The following is a 23,251-nucleotide window of genomic DNA, read 5'->3' as shown; positions in this document are numbered from 1 at the left end:
GCCTTAAATGTAGTTCTCTCATGCTCTGCAAGACAAAATGGGATATAAATGCAATCAAATATGAAGCCATTAGAGCTGTACAATCAGGTTAATTTCTTGGCTTAAAGCACTAGTGCACACTTCAAATTTGACATGCAAGGCTACAGTGGCACAAAACGCAGCAAGTTGTCTCATGGAATCTCTGCATGGTGGAGTTGTTCTGTTTCATTTTGGGTGTCTTTTGGTTGGGTTTGTTTTGTTTTTGTTTTGGGGTTGTTTTATGGAATATGTCAACTACTGAACCTAGAAATGTTTTTCAGGAATAGGTATGCCCATTTGGTGTTGAGTAAAGTTTTCATAGCACACTTTGGAAATTCCCATGAATAGCTGGAAGAGATTTAATTGGCTTGTGGCTTTCATTTTAAAAAAAGTCCCACCCACCACAAAACCGTAAGTTTTTAATGGAATTTAGGATAAAAACGGTCTTGATTGCAATATCTTTGACCTTTCCAGTGTGGGCTGCTGAGAATGACAGAGTCCAGTGAACTCTATGGCTCAGAAATGCAGATAATCACAAAATCATAGAGGCTGGGAGCCCACAAATTAAGCCAATGGCAACTGATGTAGAGTCTGGGGTATGCCATTTTTGCTGTGTATTCCAAGATTTTTGGTAGCTACAATCTGGAATTAAAACCATGAATTATTAGAAAGAGGGAAATCTACAGCAGATCCTGCAGACAGTCCAGTGAAGCTCCATCCACACATTCAAGGAAATAGTACTGGAGCATATTCAAAATAAGAATTACAATTCTTAGAGATAATTCTAGACAATTATTATATCAGACATTAGTTTTATTATTTTGATTGAATTAATGTTCATTTTATGTATTAATGTATTTTTGTAAGGAATATAGAATTCTTCAGAGCCTTTAAAATGAATTAATGGGAAAGATAAGTGCATAATTCATGGACCATTTGCATCCCACTATTCTGCACAAGAGGGAAAGTTCAGAGAAATAAAAGGCAATCACCTGTACAATTTAAAAGAAGCTGTTGTGATGTTAAATAAGGAAGAAATAGAACTTCTCTTCCTCAATTTCCTCTGAAGCCTGAGTTAAGTCTAAAGGAAAAGCATGCTGGAGCACTGGAGAGACTTTTGACCAAGGCAATGGAGGTTTCACAGTCAAGAGTGACAATTTCTAAATAGAACTGCATAGCTGCACCCTGTTTCTTGCAAAGCTGTAACAAACTGCCGTCCTAACAAGCTCTTATTATACAACTGCACCTTAAATTGTCACTTACTGCAGCACCCCTTGTTGGTCATGGCGCTTTTTAATCTTATCTACTGTAAAACAACAGGAAATATTGCAAAGGAACATTATAGGAAAAAATAAATGTTATTTTTCCAGGTTCTCTGCAGGAGACCGGAGCAGTCTGCCAGGCAGAAATTCCAAAAGCAGCCTTGCTGTCTGAGATGCTTTGGGGGGAGCATGGAGCAGCTGAGGAACAGAGAATTACTGTTATATAAGCCTTCTTATTTCCTGGCTGAACAAGACGGGTATCTTGTAGAAACTGAAGCCACGAGCTAACATCAATCCCTAATACGTGTGACAAAGTGTAACAGTGAAGTGGGAAAAGGCATCCCCAAGTGTCAGAGCTCTGCAGGATGTGCCCAGCTTGTGGCTGTCTCTGGGTGCTTCAGATGAAATGTAGGTGAGTGAAATTATTTTACTGGTAAAAAAAAAAAAAAAAAAAAACTTTCACACAAGAAGCGGAATGGGCAGATCTGGTTTGTAGGGACAAGGGAAGCGGTAAATGGTGCTGGGGCCAGCGTGTTCCTTCTTTCCAGCTGGTGCCTCCCATGGCAGTTTTTATCAACTCCTTAGCAGTGGAATGCGGTTACCAAAGTGTGCCGTGTGTGGTATTTCACTCCTTTGAAGCTCATACTTCAAGGGGAAGAGCAAAGAGAGATCCTGCCAGAGTACTCGGGTGGATTCAGTTCAGCTGCCTTTGTAGCTTAAGAAGGAAGTGAAAAAAGGCAAAGTAAGTGGAGAGGGAAAAGAAGTTCTTGCTCAGTCCAGGACTGGGTAAAGTTGATTCAAATCTTGGTTTGATTAGCATGTATAGGAGTCATTTACCGTAATTTACCTGCCTTTTCCCTAGTGCTTTTGTCCTAAACTCATTTTGCACTGCAAAGTAAGGCAGTTATCAGCTGCTTTTCTGTTACCCTCTGAGGGGAGCATTTTCTGCAGCTGCTGAATTGCACTCCGAAGAGTCGAGAATGATCACCATGATTTACAAGGAGGCTTCAGGTCAATACCCTGCTGAGGAAGTGAAGGAGCAGGGGCTGATCAGACAGAGATAACTGCTTCTGCCTGGAGGTTAAACGGCTGCCCTTGAGGGGAGACTGCCCAGGAATCGCAGGTTCAATCGCTCCAGGGATGTGGTAATCACTAGATGGGTCATTTACCTAAGGAGTCTGGAGACAGCGATAACTATTCATTACTGCAGAGCTATCAAGTTGATGACTCTCTTTTTTCCTTATTTTCTTGGGCTTAGCACGTAAAGAACAAAACAGGAACGCCATTATATTAAACAGCTCTTAAATAAGATGTAACAATGAGCTTAGTTATAAGTAGTGTTTGTAAATGGTACTGAAGAAGAATAAAATCCAGAGAGGACGGTCTATTGCTATTAAACACAAATTATCTCCAGTCATGGGTTTGTAAAGTTCTTAATCCAAATTAACTGGACTTCCTGCTTTGGAGAGAGTAATGCCACAAGAGATTGGCAGTCTTCCCTTTTGAGCACTGGAGTAAAAGGAGAAAGATGGGCATTCAAATTGGTGTCATCCGAAGAAAGGTAGAATCATGCCAAAGAAACCTGAAGTTCAAACTGCCTGGGGCACTACGTGGCACAAGATTTAAACACGATGTTCAAACTGCATGGTTAAAGAGCACAGGTTACAGAGGCCAGACAGCTGAGACCCAGTAAAGGGAGAGCTGATCCCGTGCTGGTAAAACTGATCTGTTGGCTCAGGCATTTAGCTGGAATGCAGTAGAATTGTCTTCTATTTCAGGTTTTATAAAGACAGCCCATGCTCCCTGGACAGATAGTTATCCAACTTCTTCTGTAGTTCCTACGTGAGAAATTGGTGTAATAATTCTCTTGCTCATGGTCATGTGCTGGTAAGCAGCAGAAAAGATCACTGCCATGGTGCTTGAACTCAACTCCCTTCCACTAAAAGTTCAGAGAAACAAGGATGAATGTGTTTTTCCTGTGGGCTTTGCTTATGAAATATGTTTTCACTGAATCGAAGCAGAGGTTGATGCATGCTTATTTGCCTGACCTAATGTTTACTGAAGTCAGCAGAAATATTTCACGGGGTGTTTAATGTCTTCCCCTCCCTGTCTTGCCATGATGCTTTATGGTCAGCGGAGCAGCTGAGGAAAAATGCTTGAGATTAAAAGCTCTTAGGATGAGTATTAAGGCAACAGGGTTCCAGCAAAAATAATCTGAAGGGTCACCCAGTTTATATTTAAAAAGTGATTGTAGTCCTACAGAGACAGTGTTAGTGTAAGGTCTGTTGCAGCCTTGATGGTATATGGGAAATAAGGTTGTTTAACTTAAGGTCTAAATCAAATTTAAATGCATTTATTCTAGCATTTATTACACTTATCCCCATGGTCTGTACTGCAGAACAGAGTGTTCAATAAGCTGAGCACTGACCCAATAAATCTTTGTATTTTATCAGGTAAAGCAATTGAATTTTGAAGTGGAAAATGTTGTTTCAACTTTTGGAACTCTTTGCTTGACACATAACCTTCATTAGATAACAGTGTCTTGAATTTGCCTTCTTTTCCCACAAAGACTTTCAATAATAACCTGGAATACAGGCAAGGACCAGAAGCAGGAGGAGCATGCTGTACAGGGAAAGGCTGTGTCCGGCCACAGCCCACCCAGCTCTGCTCCAGGACAAGTGGTCCTGGTCATAGAGAGGAGCTTGGCCACTGAGGGGTCACATTCAAGCTCTGGGAACACCAGTGGCAGCTCCAGACAAACTCAGTGCACAAGGATGTGGGCAATGCTGAAAGAAGACAGGGAGGTAGTTCCTGAAATTGCAGGATTTTGTTCGGACAGGAATGAGGAAGATTTCAGTTTTTACTTCTCTTGGGAAAAATAAAATTTTAGTGTAGCATTCTTTCTTCTTCACTCCTGTTCTGTGATTCGCAAATCCTGACTTATTTTCTCATGTGTAATAGTTACGTGATGAACTCCAGCCATAACTTGGGCACGTTGAGCCTCTTTTCGCATCAAATGCTTATTTAGGAAATAGCTAGAGGACTGTTTGTAATTATTATGACACATTCAGTATGTCCATGGAGTGTTCAGAAGGGGATTTACTGTTATCTATTTCCTTTATCTCTCTGTTTATCGTTTCCAGAGTGCTTTTTATGTCTTTAAGACAAATTAAATGATGAACTTGGCCTGAGAAGTAGCATTTAGACCTAAAGACCAAAATTCCTAAAAGGAATTTGAAGTTCTTTTCTTGTTCTTCAAGTTCTACAGCTGTGGGATTTTTATGAATGAATAAGGAGCAGACACAAGAGGTCTTCAGGTAAGACACTTTGCACAGTCTCAGCAGTAAGTGAAAATGCCTTGAAAATTCTGCCATCACTTGATATTTATTCTTCTGTCCCTTGTGCGTTATCTTTTAGACTATGTTTTCTATACCACATTGTTATGCAGTGATAATGGGTTCAACAAAATGAAAAATTATTTGAATGAAAAATGGGAATAAGACTATGACTTGCATGGTTTGTACAGATAAGGGAGTATATGAAATATCATGTTATCAGCTTAATCCATGTTACTTTGGACATTGCCACACTTATATTTTATTAACAGTAGGATTTCTGCTCTGTAGGTTTTGTACCAGCTAAGTTGCTTAGCAACCTTAACTCCAAGATAACTATGTCTTGCTGCCTGTGATTAAAGAATCATTTTTTCCCCATATTCTGTTTATGATATATCTAACTTACATATTTTGTTGTTTGCAAAGTCTTTCCCTCAATTTTCATTCCAAATATAGCAAGGTGTATATATATGTTCCTTGAAGCACTTTATCTTTGAAATTCACCACAGTCACCTACTTGAGTGAATGCAAGTAGCACAACAGTATTATGAGAAAACCCACACCACACAGTAATGCAAAGAACATAAAATGGAGAAGCAGCCTATAGAACTGCTCCTGATACTGCTGCATAAATCCTTAAAATCTTTTCAGCACAAGTGCATTGCTAATAACGGTGGATAATGCTCTAGTTCTGTGGTTTAATTCTCCTCTTAAATAAATAAATAGAAAGCTCTGGGACTTGCCCGTATGTGATGCTGTGCTTTGGAACTGGTCCAGAAATGTGAAAAAATGTACTTTAAATGGTAGCAAATGCCTCTTGATAAAGCTGGGAGATAGATCAATTGCTCTAATAGTATTACAGAAGTCCACTGGACCTCAGCATTAACAGTATTGTGAGCTAGAGTCTGAAGGATGGCACACATTAAAATGGATATGGAATGGCATTAATATATTAATATATTTCAAAATATTATGTTAATTCCTGAACAGCTTATCACCATGGTTACTGTGACAGGAAATTAAACAAATAGGAAAAAAAATTAAATTAATCCATCCTGGATAAGATTCCAATGGAATCTGGACTCTTATTTAAACATTGGGACCCACAATAAAGAGTGGCAGCTCTTTGGATAATGATATAACCCATGCCTGCTGGAAGAGGGAGGAGTTCTGCCCTGGGATTTGGGATGTCTGTCATAAAATACCTCCCATATTGTAGGAAGCAATGGGTGTGTGATGGAGAACCTAGATGGGAGCTACTGATGTAAACCGGCTGCTCCCAGCAGACTGGAATTAAATCGGTAACTCTTCATGATGCAGAGGGTTGTAAATGAAGTGTTGGTATTGGTAGGGATGCAATGGGAATATCTGTGTGTTACAGCACCAGAGGTTACAGCAAAGTATTGTGAGCTTGGGATCTGTCTTGAACTCCCAAGACATGGTACCCAATGGTAACACTGAGGAGAATTCTGTTTAAATCCAAGTGAGAAAGGGGCACAGCACAGATGCTTCCTCGAGGCAAGGCCCCCGCATTGCTAAACTCAGGATGCAACAAGTTGTGGGGCATCATGTGTGCCAGTCCTTTCCTTTTTCCCCAACAGGAACACTTACATTTCAATCAAAAAAACCAAACAGACAAGGCATAATGAGCTGACCAAAATTTACAGCACTACTGGAGTCAAGAGCAAAGTACTACCTGTCAAAATTGGTAAATGTCTTGTCTTTGTATTTAAGTATTAATGCTACATTCACCGCTCTTCATCTAAGAGATGTGACCAAATCCTGTAGTATGGCATTTACCTGCTGCTTTGAAGGGTTTCTAATGTATCAAGTTTGCAGTTTCTCGCTGTTTATTTGAACAATTATCATTTCTCAGCAATTCTGCTCTGAGTATTTGGAGCATGATTTTGGTTACTGACCTGGACTGGCTTCTGTTGCAGTGGTGGGTGTGTGAGGGTGTTACAGAAGCAGGAGGGGAAGGTATCTGTGATACACAATGATGTTAATGTCTGTAGTGAACCGTTCTGTAGAGCAACAATTGAAAAATCTGAGCATTTCTACAGTGAATTCCTGCTCCATCAGCCTGGTGTTTCTTGAATATTTTTGTGAAGAATACTTTAAAGAACAAAAGTACTGCCTCAATGGAAATAGGAGTTGTCCCATGCAGGATATAGTTCCCTTACGTGAAGCATTTGTTTCAAATGTCTCCCTGCCAGGTGGATAAAGTCTGAGATTGTGTTTGGTGCTTAGTTTAAAGTGGAAACTCTGTTCTTCTGTCTGTTCATCCTATTGTTGCCATAGGTGCCACGGGATCTGAAACAGATGACAAAACTGTTCTTTCCAAGGAAATTCATACAACCAACACGCAAAACCTTGGCCAGAGCAACACCAAGGCATAACAGGATCACTTTAATGTCAATTAAAAGATCTTCTTGAGTGACAGGTTTATGCCACATTTACTTTACTTCACTTCACCAAACAAACACGTTTATGCAAGTAAATATTTGGCATCTGGAGATCCCCCTTGACTTGAAATTAGGCATCAATTAAAGCACTTTAGCTTACGCTGAACTAGATATTAGTCTGTGCTGGACAATACAGTGAGAAGCGTCTTAATAGATATACATGTGGAGGACCTCATCCACTGATAATTATGAATGAAATTAATAGAATCTGGAGTACCTGATTTTGCAGTGACATTCCCAGGGGGGAGCTCACAGTGATAATGCTGGCTGGCTCTGGAAATGAAGGTGCATTAAATGACAGTGAGTTGTAATGGGAAGTGAATCTGGAATGAGTCATCAGAAAAGAGCAACTGGGAAAAACATTGTTTTTAAGGGAAGACCTTTAACCCAAGTACTTAATGCATATATAGTCACAAAGGAGCTTCACTCAGACTAAAATTCTTCAAAATTACATCTGGTATTCAAGAGATTTAGGCAAATCAGAAAGTCTTCACTGTGAGAAGTTAAAGTATTTTCTATTTTTGAATTATAGTTAATGTTTTTCCACAGGAAAGTATTTTGACCTTTTTAGCATTCAAAGATGAACCTATAACTCTGACAGCTAAATATAGTTTTTGGTGTAGTGTAAGAACATCTGAATTGAAACAGTCAAAACATCTCTCACATTATGCATTCACTCAGAATTCAGGTTTAAAACCTTCTTGGGGATTAATATTTAATATTTAGTTAAACATTGCCAATTATCTTTGGAGCCATGGTATAAAACAGAACTTTAGTAATTGTCACAAAAAATGACATGGAACAGCTTATTCCAATGTGAATGAACATAAGTAATTCTTTTAAAGAATAAAAAGGAAATACATTAAAAGTTCAGTATCAGTCATTAATATTAGTTATTTCCAACACTGATCAGGAAATGTGATCCTCTAAAACTATCTCAAAGAGGATGCTGTCATTTGGATAATTACATGTGACCCCAATTAATGCCAAGACATATGTAGAAGTAAACCAATTCTTATGCTATTCAAATCTATATAAGCTTTCCAGCTGAGTAATGCTAATTAAAGCTTTATACACTTACAAAGAAAATTTAAAATAGTCCTTTTAGCTTGGCTTTTATAAAATCCTTTTCTTTATTTCTTTTCCCCAAGATGTCATACAGCAGCACAGCTGCAGGGGCACCGTGTGCAGAAGTCCGGGAGGTCTGAAGAGTAAACCAGGATCTCTTTTTTCCATTCAGCTTTCCTATGGCTGTTGTTTTGCTGGCATTGCTAGACTCTAATTCAGAATCGAGGGGTTCAAACTGAATTTAAATGTTTCCTGAGGTGTTTAAGAGTAGTTACAGAGCAATGGCCTGAACACCAGTAGCTACTATTCCACTGTCTGCCAGCTAACTGCAGCACGTTTTTCTGGCAACAAAGATCTTTCAAGTTCTGTTTCTCCTCCCACACTCCCAGGGTAGTAGTTCCAACTTAATGTGACTATTACTTGGTAACATTAATATTTACATGAGGTTAGGGTTAATAACATTAAGGAATAAAAAAGATGACCTGCAAATTAACTTGCAGGGAAAACTGGTTCAGACTTAGATAAAGCTTCTGGTAAGGGAGAGAGGACTTCTGAAGCCCTTTGCATTTATTAAAGGTGGGGCTGGATATACACCCGAAGCTGTAGAAACCTAAAGGAAGCCACCAGAGGGACAGTAAAAATACTGTCAGGACACTCAGTAAAATACTGCCAGGTCACTGATAGCCCAGACCAGTTTCTTCACCCAGATCAATATTTGTGCCAATGCAAGGGGGAGGGTGGCACGAGGTGAGAATAAGGAACCAAGGATTATTTGTTTTGGTGCCAATGCATTTCCAGCTTAAACTTTGTGTGAAAAGATAAGATAGCTGTCTTCGGTGTAAAGGAAATTCTGCTTGACAATTAAGCTGAAGAGAAAGAAACAGTATTTTCCTCCATTCTATGTAAGGTACCATTAATTCCTCTGTTGGAATTGCATTATTGTGAAGCCTGATTTCTGGGTACAAAGGATGTGGGTTTGGAAGTGTTGTTTCTACCGGAGTCATAGAGGTTTCCTCTGAGTAAAAGAGGGGCAGAGCACGTAACGCATGTGAATCTGTGCACGCTATACAACTGCTCGGCACCTTGGTAGCCAGTTGGGTTGTTCTGGGGGATAGATGGGGCAATACTTCCACCAAAAGGAAAAATACGCAGCCTGAAATTGGTGGTTCCAAATGTTTGTCACTGGCTAAAATAAAACATCTCACTGTTGTTACTATTTGGTAAGCAGAGTGCTGCAACAACAAGTGCTCTCTCTGTAGCAGTGTCCTGTGCTTCGGGCAGAAGTTCTTTATAGGAAGGTGCCTTAGGTGCTAAAATCTGTCTTAGATCTTTAGTGAGGTTTTTTGTTTTGGTTTTTTTTTTTTTTTTTTTTTTTTTTTTTTTTTTTTTTTTAAATAAAGATGAGCAAAGGGATGCCAAGTTATTTCTTGAATTCTTTAGTAGACTTTTGTGCTGTGAATGGCTGCTGGAAAAGTACTAATTGCTTCTCCCTCACAAAGAACACGCTTCCTTCTCAATCTATCTTCCCTCATCCTCAACATCTAAATGAGGATTTCACCTGTTTTTGTGTGTGTTTTTAAGGATTAGAAGTTAACATTATCTTGCATGTTTCTTCCTTTTGGTTTTGTTATGTTAAAACCTACAACTACTTGAAGGAGAAGGTTATATGAAAGATTGGTACCTATAAAATCTGTTAAGTCTTAATGTGTTTTATTCAAGTATGGCTGTGCTAGTTTTTATCTAAGCTGAATTCTAAATGGATGTCACTGGTTTTCAAAAGCTTTATTTCGATGCATAACTTGTAAAAAATATATAATGCCTTATTTTTATAGAGTTATTTAATTTGTCATAGCCACACATTGATATCAGACAAATTAATCAAAGCATTTGTCATTTGAGTACTCACATTAATATACCTGCATAAAGTAGCATAATCTTTCTTGCAGTGATATTGTAAAATGACACCTGTTATTGTCACATTTACTGAGAGGTTTATACTGTGTTTGACACTTCCCAGTGGTCACACAGTTCAGACCACAGTTCAGCCCAGGCACTGACCAGTGCTCACCAGATCATGTATATTTGAGGATAGCAGTAAGTGCTGTCAAAGGTGGTCTGGATCTCTTCCTTCTCTTATTTTTTTCTGTTCTTCATTTTGGTCTCCCCCTGCACCTTTTCTGTTTCCTGTCTTCTGTAATTATTTGTTTCTTTCTGCATTGCTTAGGGAGAACACTTCAGCCTGTCCTGAAATGGAGACTCAAGGGAAGAGTGACTGAATGGGGAATGTTCCTGAAAAATTACTAAAGGGGTAAGTACACAGGATACTTTCTAGTCTCCATCTGCTGAGAAGCTCAGAGACTTCTTGATCTAGATACAGTGCTTGAATATGTAATAACTATCACTGGTTTTATTTTCTGTGAGGTTGTTCAGTGTTCCCTAGAACTCCTGCAAGTTTTTGGCACCCACTGCACCTTTTGGCATGTAGTTCCTTAGCTCCCCTCTCTGCTACATGAAGAAAACTTTCATTTATTTCTAGTGTAGCTCCTAATAGCTTCATTTGATCCCCCACAGGTTTTGTTTTGAAAGAGGCAATGCATACTTGGTTTCTCTCCAACTTCTCCATACAACTTGTGATTTTTGTAGATCCTTGTCATACCCCTTTTTAGTCATCCCTCTTTCAGATAAGAGAAAAAAACTTCTTGGACAAGTTCAAGAAAAAAACAAAACAGAACCGTTTTTAAGGCTTTCAGGAAACACTACTGCCTAGGTATTACATCATCCATTGTGTAGAACAATGGGCAGCGTTCTGCTTTGCTCCATGATTAATAGATGGTGGAGCTGTCTAATTTCATGTTTGCTGTGCCTTTATCATCACTTGCAAGGTAGCAATCCTTATCATGATGGGGTTTGCTATAGTTTGCCAGGTTGTTTTGCAGGCAAAAAAACCCACCCAAATAAATTACAGCGCCAAGCATAGCTAAGAGATGTTTCCTTTCTTCCTATTTATTATCTTACTGAGACAGCTTTAGTAGTTAACAGAGACACTTGTCAATGTATTTTTAGGAAGGACTGCCAATCACAATGAAAGTAAGGTAATCCCATCTCCAATCAGACACAGCTATAATAATCAAAAGAATTCTACTATCAATGCACTACTTGGGAAAAGCCAGCAGTCAAATTAAATAAGAAATTATTATTCTTTGACTACTTGAGTATAGATTAGATTATGTTAAGGGAAAAATACCAAGACTCCAGCTTCTTTTGCAGTAAAGAAAAATTGCTTTCTTTACTGAATTTTATCACAGAGTGGATGAGATTGGGTGGGATCTCTAGAGATCACCTGCTTAGTGCTTGTGATCAGGCGTGGTCTCCAGAGAGGTTGTGGCAGCTTCATCCTTGGAGATATTCAAAACCTGTTGTAGTGATCACCTTCACATAAATAAGCATTTTCTTATATTTAGCTGGGGTTTCCTGTATTTTAAGATGCTTCTTGTCCTGTCTAGATACCACTGAGAAGACAGCGGCAGTTTTCTTTACCAAAAGTCAGATTGAAGTGAAAAAGGCATTGAGTACTTTGCTCTTTTCTGTGTCCTCTGTCATCAGTTCCCTGTCCTGCTCAGGGGTAGTCCCAAAATTTCCCTAGACTTCCTCTTGCTGCTGATCTACTTGTAGAAACCCATTTTTTGCACCTCACATTTTTTCAGTAGTTCATCTGCAGATGAGTTTCAGTTTAAATGTAACAGATGAGTTTCGATAGATTTAGCTAATTCCAAAACTTCTTGCAAATTAGTCTGGTTGAGTTTTACAGATGCTACTTGTTACTTGTTTACCTGAGGAAATAAAATGTCCTTATTTCTCAGTTTAGCTGGAGCTTATGTAAAACAGGTATCATACTAGATTTAGCTTGTGTATAACATATACTTCTCTAATTATATTTAATTGATTTCTGAGTAATGATAAAAAAAAAATATTTGGTTTCGGTGGTTTAGCATTCTGAAAGCTCTAGGTTAGAAAATTTCTTTGCCTCACAAGTCCCTCAAACATCTGCTACAGCACTGAAAATCACTATTGACCACGATATAGACCTAAAGACTGTGTACTTCACAGTTAAAATATAGCAAACATTTCAGAAATCTTCATGATTTTGTTTCATGACTATTTCTTCATTTTGATGTACTCACTGCACACTTCCCCACTGAGTCACTTTCTTGGATCATCAAACAATCTATAATCTGCATTTTACAGAACAGTTTTCAAAAAATAATAACCTACTCCCAAATGCAAATCAAAGGAACAATGAGGAATTGGGCCCACATTCAATTAAAACTTTAGGCAAATGCTCAAAAATTTCACCTCATGGAAGCACTTCTGAATGTGAATTGAAAATTAACCCCGTATGGGATTAAAAAGCTGAACTGGGAAGGCAGAGCCTGTGAACGCCCAGAAATCAAATGTGACACTTGTATTTATTGGCTCATTCATTGTCCTCTTTTATGGCACTATTAAGGAAGATTAGATGGGGATGTATTGAGCTTGCATGGCCTGGTTTTGGTAGCAGTGGGGCTGCAGGGGTGGCTTCTGCAAGGAGCTGCCAGAAGCTTCCACCATGTCTGGCAGAGACAATTCCTGGCAGCTCCAAAGACAGAATTGCCACTGGCAAGCCTGGGACAATTAGAAATGGTGGGAAAGCCTCTGTGGTAACACATTTAAGATGAAAGAATAAAGAAGTTGTTGTGCAGTTGTAATTGCCAGAGAAGAGTGGGGTGGAACAACTCTGCAGACACCAAGGTGAGTGCAGAAGGAGGGGCAGGAGGTGCTCCAGGCACCGGAGCTGGGATTCCTCTGCAGCCTGTGGTGAAGACCACAGTGAGGCAGCTGTGCCCTGCAGCCCATGGGTATCCATGGGGATGCAGAAAGCCACCTGCAGCCCATGGGGATCCATGGGGATGCAGAGATCCACCTGCAGCCCATGGAGGAGACCCTGCCAGAGCAGGCGGATGCCTGAGAGGAGGCTGTGACCCCGTGGGAGGCCCCTGGAGAGAGGAACCCATGCCAGAGCAGCCTGTCCTTGAAGGACTGCACCCCATGGAAGAGTGACCCGCACTGCAGTGGATTTGGGAGGACTGCTGCTCATGGGATGGAGTCACACTGCAGCACTTGGCAGGGAGCTGCTGCTCATGGGATGAGCTCACATCGGAGAAGTTAACGGAGAACTGTCTCCCGTGGGAAGGACCCCACAGTGCGGCAGGGGAACATCTGGAGTGGACATGATGTAACAGGTAAAAGTAGAAGAAAGTGAATTTTTTTGTTAAAGATGATGCTTTAAATTTTTGAGACATGTCTGCTTCAGAAAAGCTTTGTAATTCCATTGTCTCACACTGCCAGCATGCTTTACACAGGGCAAGCATCATGTGGGGAAAGCAGACACTTAAAGCCAAGGCTGTTACTTGCAGTGAGGTGACGTCTTCCACTCTTAATCTTTGAAATTCATTCAGTATGTCCTGGATATGAGAAGGAAAGAAATGATGCACCATTTCTTTCAAAGCAATCTTTATTTTTGAGGTATGCACACAACTTTCTGTGTATTTCTAGGTATCGTTCATCATTCATATTAGCAATAACTGACGTAAAATGTCACTCAGTTCTCTACTTTTATTCTTAATATATAGGATTTCAACAGTCTTGTTATGCTGCTGAGCTGTATTTGCAACATTTGTTGAGACTGACATCCCATACATAAAACATCTAAAAATTCAGCTTATCTGCTTTTGAGATGGCACAAATGTATTCACATATTTGTATGAGCTGAAGGAGTCTGGGCTCCTTAGGTTGAAGAAAAGCAGGTTATAATTGGTAGCTGGAAACAGTGTGATCATTGAAAAAATATACACTGTAGGTACTTTTAAAAAGCAGGATTAATGGCCCATTCACTCTTTAGAAGACATTTCAATAAGTATTTACAGATTCTGTTTTATTAGCACTAGGAATTCAGTAGTAACAGATAACAGAACTCCAGTGTTATAATTGAAATCTCATATTTAATGATATTTAATGTTTATCAGATTTTGTAGAAAGCAAAAAATAAAAGAAGATATAGTCGTGTAGCAAACATCTTCCATTTGTTACTATTCATAATTTTGCACCTGTGCTTCTCTATTTAATTTAATTTTTTTTCTTAAACCGTTCTCATTAAAGGAGGCTGCTCTTTTCCCAGAGACGCATCTGCTTAAATGTGCACCATAGAGGTTTCACCCAAGTCAGCATGTTTCTAGAACTCACAAACCTGGAACCAAAACACTTGTCTCAAAAAGTAAGTAAATCTGATAGACCCTTTCCAAATAGAGTATCTGACAGAATAACTGAGATAAAAGTTCACTGAAAATAAAAGTTTACGGAAATTCCCAAAAAACTATTGTTTCATTTAGTGTGCCATGGGCATCACAAACACTTGAACATCTTTTTTTTTTTCTCTGAGTGTTTGCCTGATTGTGTTTCACATTAGCCTGACCTAATTTACCCATGCCAGGTTTGATTCCCTGTATGTCAGCATAGCCTTCACAGACAGCCTGGGGATATGTACAGATCCAGTGAATGTACCTGTAGCCTTGTTTTATTACTGCTGGAATTTGACCTATAAGAAGGGACCTTGCTTCCATTTTTATCCTGCCAAAGCTATTCCTTAAGCCAAAATTCTGATTTTTCCTAAGAAAACAAACAAACTCCAATAAATCGCGTACCCAATTTCCCACCCCTCTCCACCCACCAAAACACTGTCCATGGCTACTGATATAAATCTTGTTAATGACCCTCACTTTTACTTCCTGTTTGGAGCTATCCTTGATCTACATTTTGTTCCTGAAGAAAACTTTCATAATCAACTTTGCTATAAGGGAAGAATCATAAGTCTTTGTAGAAATAAAATTTTAGCATTCCCATTACTTTTTTCTTCAGAATCTGGAGCATGATGTCTGGTGTTCAGGTAGTTCCCATTTTAGTTTTCTCTTTTGCAGTGTTAGTTTCTCAGCTGAAACTTGACGTCACTTCTGAAATGGCATTTGTGACCACATATGATACTCAATCATCACTGAAGGTAATGGGCACTTTTGCCTGCAGCATCTGCCCTTTGGGACTAAAAACCTCTTCAGGCTTGTCTCTAATCCTGCTCAGATGCAGGAATATACCAGAAGAATCCAACAAGACTGGCATCAGACCAGTTTTGATGGTTTTATGCAGTTTGCTAACATTAAACTAGCATACAAAAAAGTTCAAACATTTTAAAGCTGTAGCTGTCATTGCTGAATCACTGCAGTATTTCATTTAGACAGCACGATGTGAAACTGCCTAAACAGGGTGATGGCCAATTAAGGGTGGAAAGAAAGGCAGAGGCAGATCTTGTATGAGGCTGGATAATACACACCAAAAAGTCTGCTGGCAGAGTTATATCAGTAAATGAGTGTTTTGGCAAGGATTGGTTCATCAAGCAAATCAGCTATGCTAACAAAAGCACTTTAATATCAGACTTGTGTCTATGCTGGAAGGACAGTGGAGAACTAATAAAAGATAACTAATGAAAACACCGGTGTTTCTAATTTAGAACTTTTTTTAGACTGGGTTTAAATTGATTTTTCACTAAATAATTATCCCTAGGATTTCTATTTTCTGTTTTTTCATTTCCCTCTCTCCATGATTTGCACTGTGATGACCTCCTTAATCTAGATTTTAAATCATCTCTATCAAACTAAGATCAAACGATCTCATCTTGGTATTACAATATTAATATACTTTGCTCTTTTTCAGCTTGGCAGCCTTGTTCAGAAATGCACATCATTTATATTCAGGTAAGTCTTTATTTGCATGAAGGAGTTCAAGTGCAGCAGCTTTTCTATTTTCCCTGGAATATTTTTCACGTTTGAAACCTGTAACCGTTCTAGATCACCTTTTCCACAGCTTGTGTAAGTCTATCAAAATCAAATTTGCTCTAGGCAATAAACCAACCTAAAGCTGAAATACTGGCTGTGACCCTTTGGAAAGATGTAAAGAATTCATCAGTGAAAGTGTTACGTCCCTTTGGCAGTGTCTCAATTAATTATCCTTGTGCCACTGTAGGTCTGGCAGGTATATTGCCATCAAATGGCCAGGGTAAACTAAAATACATTCTGTTATTCCATTTTTCATGCCCAAACTATTTTAAAGCTAAGCAGAGACTGTTATTGTAGAAAGGGGGGAATTGAGCAAATTTACTGCAGAGCTCTGCTAAGGCGGATGTGGTTGTACACTGTTAATCTGGTGGTTTAACTTCTCATAGAGGTTGTGGTCTGCACCTTCTGACACGATCTTAAGTTGTGTGTTTAACCAGACAAACAGAAGTAGAAACCACAGAAAAACTGTGAATGTTACCTGCCGCATACGGCTTAGTGTTGGGGGGCTGATGGAGAGAGGGTTGTTCTGTCAGCTCCACTTGAACTAACCTCATTACCTTTGGATTCTTCCCTGAGGCTATTTCTACCCCATTTTGTACAACTAGAGCAACATGACGAGACTGAAGTTTTGCAGGCTTGAGTCTATAACATGAAATACTAATTTTTTTTTTTTTTTTTTAAGGAGTAGTTGATTTCCCTTGTACAGGGAACTTGTTAAATTGTCCAATTAAATTGCCAGAAGGGACAATTTATTATTAAGGTCTGAGTAGTCATATTCTACGTGGGTTTTTTTGTGGATTTACATCTGTTATGATTAAATAATATTTTTTGGCAACATTTCGTATCACTTAATTTTTAGGGTGATGTTAAATAGGGGAAATTATCAGCAATTAAGAGGAGTGTCAAATCCAGAAATCATCATGAAAACTGGTTTGCTGCCTTACAGAGGCAGGCTAAAATAATGGCATTTTAAAAAAACTGTAATACATATTCTGTGAACAGAAAATTGTTAATATTTCACAAACCACAGAAGGGCTTCATGATGAACATAGTATTTTTCTTCTTGTTAACAGTGCTTTTTGCCAATCCAGAAAAGTTAACCTTGTTTTCAAATGCAACTGAAGCAAGGCCCAAAGAACTATCTCAATTATTTAATACCCTGGTTCCAGATGGATTGTGTATCGATAAACCTGTTTATTATTACCCCACATGCAAAGCATCAGCACAAAATAAATTCAGTCTAAAATATGTGCAAGTCTCCAGCGGAAAAAAAAATTAACCATAACGAGCTTATGGAGAGCAGCCTGTGATTCTCTTGTTCACAGGCAAGACTGTCTCTGTTACAGCTTATTTCCAATAAAAACATTCAAATGCAACTGGATTTACTTCTAAAATAAGGTTTTATTGAAAAACTTACTACCAAAATAATTGCATTTGGAAGCAAATACTTGGTAAACATTTCTTACGTACATCTCAACTACAGCTTAGCACTTGAAATTGAACTCATTTTTAATGAGTGCCCTTTTCACAAATCATGTCTATGAGGTATTGATTTGGATACTAAAAATGAGCAGAACCAAAATTAATGACCACTTTGCAAAATGTGATTGTATTCAAATATGGTGGGGCAACTCCAGCTGTATGTGGTGAATTTCCATTTCGACCTGACTCCTGCTTTAAGAACCTGGACTGATTCATCAGTCTTGGAGGGACTTTTCAGGTTCCTGCTTTATCAGCAGCAAGGTACAGCTGCTGGTATATACAAGTATATGCTGCTATATATAACAGCAGCTTAATGCTGTTTCATTTTTCCAATAATAACAATATATTTCACCACGGTAAAGATAGCACATTGTTAGACTTTATTGAAAATTGCAATTTTTAGTGATCACTTTTGAGAACACTTACTGTAAGAAACAGTCTTTCAGACTCAGGACTTTAAAGTGAGCTCTCGTTAGCTCTGCCCATTTCTGCGCTCAAATGTATTTCACTGCCCAGTTCTGTAGTGCTGAACAGCTATCAGAGAGAGAGACAGATAATGAGAGATGCTTATGGCTCAGCTAATTACTAGTAAAGTAGATGTGTGGTAAAATGTGTGGCTGGGGAGGGAGAACAATTTCTGTGAGGTGGCAGCTGTTTACTGAATTAATTTCCGGGTCCTGGGGACAAATGCCAGGCAATGTGTCCCACTGATGGTCCTGCTCCTCCCGAGCACAGGACATGGCTGCTGGACTTCACTGCTGTGTGAAGTGCAGACCTGAGATCTCCAGGGACTTCTGGTGACAAGTCATTTGGGAACACATGGTCTCGACATCTGTGGTGGCCCCGGCGGGGCAGTCAAATTGTGAAGGTGGGCAGTTGTACTCTGAATTGCATGCACTTATTCTTCAGCAGCTTCTCTGTGGCAGCTGCCCTGCAGAGACTAGTTTAGATTGTGTCCCATTTTAGCCATTCATAAGAGCTGTGAGTGTCCCTGAGACATCATCTGATCTCCCTTGTTCCCGCCTGCTGTGCCCTCAAGTGTCATCTCAGTGTCCAGACAGAACAGTGCCCCTCTGAGCGAGGGCTCGACAAGAAGCACAAATCCCTGCAGCGCTCCCTGAGAGTGACTGGAATTGTTGCCATTGCTTTGTGACCTTCCAGTCCTGGCAGGCTCTGCAAGTCCTTCACACAAATATCGATGGTGCTGTGCTCCCAGCTCCGGGAAGCTCACGGTACACACAGCGACTGACCCTCCCTCGCTGTTACTCCTCAGCGATGCGATCGGCTCATGCTGATTTTTGCCAAGCTTGCCCAACCTCATCACCACGGGGCCCCAGCAGGTTCTGAGCTCCTGCTGGCCCCCACAGCACTGCTTTGGGTCTGCCCAGATACCACCACATACCTGAAAGCTGCTTCCCAGGTGGGCACTAAATGCTCCAGTTCCAAAGGTTCCATTAGCAGTCAGTGTGTGGGACTGCTGCCTATCCTTCAAATAACTGCGTGCAGGCAATTTGGGTGCCAGTAAAAAATACTGGTACTTCGGACCATTTCTCAAATTTATTAAGAGAAGTAATGTGCGACGCATTTTGTGACTGTGTTGGAGGGAGGGAGTAAACCTTCTTCCTGATAAATGACACAATTATGCTTTGAAATGCATTTACTTGTTTTGAAACATTATTTCTCTGTGGTCTTAAAAAAAAAAAAATGTTTTCTGCCTCTGAAAATGAGCAAGTTATTGGTAAGAGGGTTCATTTTGTTATAAAACTGTTCTGTTTCTATCCAAACAGAATGTATCTGAGACAAATGGTCTTAATTTGCTAACTGATTATATATATTTTTTTCTAGATAATTCCTACCACCTTAATAATCCAGTAGGATAGTTATTAAAATACAAGAGATGATATTCTAATGAGAACGCTCCAGGCCGCGTCTGGAAGAGGGCTTTCAGGAAGGGATTGCTAAAAGAAGAAAAGAAAGAGTAAATTCATTTTCCAGCTTATAACAAAAGGCAGCATTGCAGCACCGAGCTGTAGCCACCTACACGAATAATCATAAATTAAGTGGTTTTTTAGCCAGCTAGCTATCCCTTAGACTGCTATGCATGAGCAGGCAGAAAGTCTTCATTTTCCCTGGAACGGATTATTTGGAGAATTTGCCGTGTGTCAGCCTTAACTGTACTACTTCTTGTACATAAGTACAGATGGACTGACAACAAAGAGGGTGTCAGGACCTTTGTCAATCTTGTAGATCACCCATGGAAGAGGATACGCAATGCAAACTCCTGTGTGTCACTGGGCAGTCAGGAAATGGCCTGGAAGCACTGCAGGGCCACGGGGATAAGGCTGCTGGGTCAGGGAGGAGAGTGGGCAAGGACCAGCACCAGAGTGCTGCCCAGCTCCCAGAAGGAGGGAGCAAAATGTTTTATACTCCCTGCTCCAGCTGACGCTGTTAGGATTTGGAGTCACTGTTGCAAAGATCATTCTGTAGCCACAGTAAATCCTTCACTCAGGGTCAAAATAAAAGGAAGGTTTCACGGGGAGTTCGATAGGAACAGAGCTCATAATACAATTCTTGACCAACTTGAGGGGGAATAAAAACAAACCTGCCTCCTACAGGTCAAGAAATACTTGTGGACTAGTAAAAAGGTCTGCACTGATCTGGGCACATTAGGAAAAGCTATTAACATACAAAACATCAAAAGCTGCTGTAGCAAGGCAAAAAAAGTAGTTAACGGCGTTGAGGACTATAAAAAAGAAAATGAAAGTCAGAATTCAAACATCTTGTAATAATTATGATGTAAATCTACTTTTCTTGTCTATCACATAGTATGTCACTGATACAGTAACTGCTACTTACAAAGCAGTAAATTCCAATTATGGGGGAGACATTTTAATTAACACCATTCAGGCTCAGTATTATTACATATAAGAAAATGATTTTTAATTTTATCTCCTTTAAAACCTGAATTCCCAAATTTTGAACGAATTTTTTGCCAAGTGATAAAATTACACTGAATACAATATACACAAAGTGTTATGATACCCAGGTGATTAAAGGTAAAGCAGTTATTTTTACAACATTTCTGTTCTCCCCTCACACCAAACAAATAATTTAGAATAATTTAATTGAGAGGAAAATAGTGAAGTGGGTATGGTGTATATTGCATTAAGATGGAAGAAAAAGAAATGGAAAATGTAGATATGCTTGTGCAGAGCTGGAATCATTGCAAGAAAAGGAGCAGGAGCATGTGTTGCATTTACAGGGGATAAAAATACACTGAGCTACTAATGGAAAGATGAGCAACAAGCACCAAGAAATATTAGGCAAAGCAAACAAAATGCAAGAGAAGACAAAAGAGTAAACTAAAATTAGAGAGAAAAATTACCTAGAAAGCAACCATGCCATTGCTTCAGCAGATGCCCTCCACCCCAGCTCTTTATTTTGTGTTGGGCTCTACAATATAAAGACACGGTTCTTTGCCTAAAAGCCACACTATCCAGCAGAGGTCTGAGGCTACAGCAGGATCAGTGTAGTGCAAGAAAGGTACAGTGTGGGGATACACTCACTCAGCCCTGGGTATTGTGGTACACCAGTCAATTGAACTGAAATTCCTTGGACTATTCCTTTAAAGCTGTTTTGTTCTGGATGAAAATTTAAAAAGGGTGGTGGCAAACTTCAGCCAATCCAGCCAAGGCTGGGACAGGTTGCCTGAAGAGGCTGTGAATTCACTACTCCAGGAGGTGTTCAGCACCTAATCTGTCAAATCTCTGACCACCCTGGAGCAACCTTGCTTTGGACTAAGATCTTCCAGCCACAGTGTTCCTTCATTTTGCACATGCCGGGATTCTGCTTGTATCACACAGAGAATCTCACTAATGTTCACTAGCCCCTGAACTTTCATAATCAAAACACGCCTTGATGTTTGCTTCCAGCCTGTGCACCAAAAGGTGTGTAGGAATGGATGGATTTTAACAAGGAAATCAATCAGAAATGGTGAGAATAGCAAGCCATGAATAGATGGCATCATTTGGAGGGAATAAATCTAAACCAAACAAAATAACCAAGTAAAGGAGAGAGATGGAAAAGCAAACTTGAAAAATTAATTAAGTTATTTCTTGTTACATATGAAATAAACATATATTTGTAGTGGTATAATTCCACTGATTTTGATGTTGCATGTTATCTGTTGAAACAAAAATAGTAAGATGTATAACATCTACATTCAAAATGGCCTCACTTCTAATCACCTGTTCTGTACCAGCTTTACACTGTATGTAATTTTGAAATTTTGAGTTATTTTTCCAATTCTTACATCATTTATCTGTTCTGTCTGCTTGTTCTTTCAACTCTCAATCACCTCTTAGCTTTTTTTTTTCCCTGTCTGGCAACAAAGTTGTTATAAAAGACAAAACAGATAAAATAGCAGAATAATGACAGTGGATGTCCCCTCTGGTGAGATCTGGATTTCCTCAGTGGCGAATGTATGACATTCTTTCATTTCTGACACTTGAAAGCTTTCTTTAATAATGTAATTTCAGCCTAATTTAACGATCAGCATGTTAGATGTCTTTTAAAGGTATCCCATCCTTTATTGGTTTGAGCAACCCATTACTTCCCAGCCCAACCAGCCCCAGTTCAGCTCTAGACTGGCACAGCATGTTGGAATAAATCACTTGCCTTTTGCCCTTTGCAGTCTTAAAATAAAAATCCAAGCATGGATGTGGCTGTGTGCAGTGGTGAGGGAAGAACCAAAACAAGAAAATGCATGTTTGCTTCCTCTTAGGGTCACCTGGCTTGAATGTTTCTAATGCCAGGATGTTGTTTTTCTGGAAAGGAGATATAATTTAAGGAATTTTATAACCAGGAAATATTTTTACTACTACGGCAGATTGACGTTATGCTTTCCTCTGCTAGATGTGATCCCATTTAATTAAGTTCTATCCTTGCAGAGGCACTTGATGATGTGGCTCTCTTGATGATGAGAAGGTTGTACACAGCCTGCCGAGGTCAAGTTCCCAGCAGTCACAGAGTACGTCAGTGGAGCCGGTGAAGTCAACGGAATTGCTTTTATGTACTTTATGTTTGAGCACATGGTTAAACCCTGCTTTTATAATTTTTTTTTTTTTTTTAAGCTCTATTCTTCTCTATTGAAGTCACATCGACTTTCATTCTGTTTGTGGTTTCAGTCTCTATTTTTTACTGAGGACATTGTAGGCTGAACAGGAATTCCACCTTTTCAAGCGGCATACAGAAGAGGAATTTCCTTCTTAAAGTTTTCTTCTCTCTCAAGTACTTTGTGTAATAGTTTGTTCAGATACAGAATGACTGAGATTGAGACTTCTGTTTCCAACAGCCACTGGCAGAGGCCTGGAAAGATTTGTGCAAGCACCACCATCACACCTACACACATCTGAACTGTGGCAAACTCCCAGGGAGCCAGTGTGCCATTCCACTTGACTCTGCATTGAATAATTTCTGAGCTGGGACCCTTCTCTTTGCTTCCTCTTTTCCTCTCCAGGAGTCAGAAATAGTTCCAGGAGCAGAAGACAGTTTCAGTCTGAATCAACTGCTGAATTTTTCAGCTTGTATTTTTATCCCTTCCATATGATGCTGATCCTGGAGAGGAGCCTAAGTTGAACATTCCTGCCTTTTTTTCCTGGGTCTTCTGCTGCACCTAAAAAATCAGGTCTGTGGCGTTATTG

This window comes from Hirundo rustica, chromosome 3 (assembly GCF_015227805.2).
Source record: "Hirundo rustica isolate bHirRus1 chromosome 3, bHirRus1.pri.v3, whole genome shotgun sequence".
Taxonomy (NCBI): domain Eukaryota; kingdom Metazoa; phylum Chordata; class Aves; order Passeriformes; family Hirundinidae; genus Hirundo; species Hirundo rustica.
The sequence above is the reverse complement of the archived record's forward strand: the minus strand, read 5'-3'. Positions refer to the sequence as shown.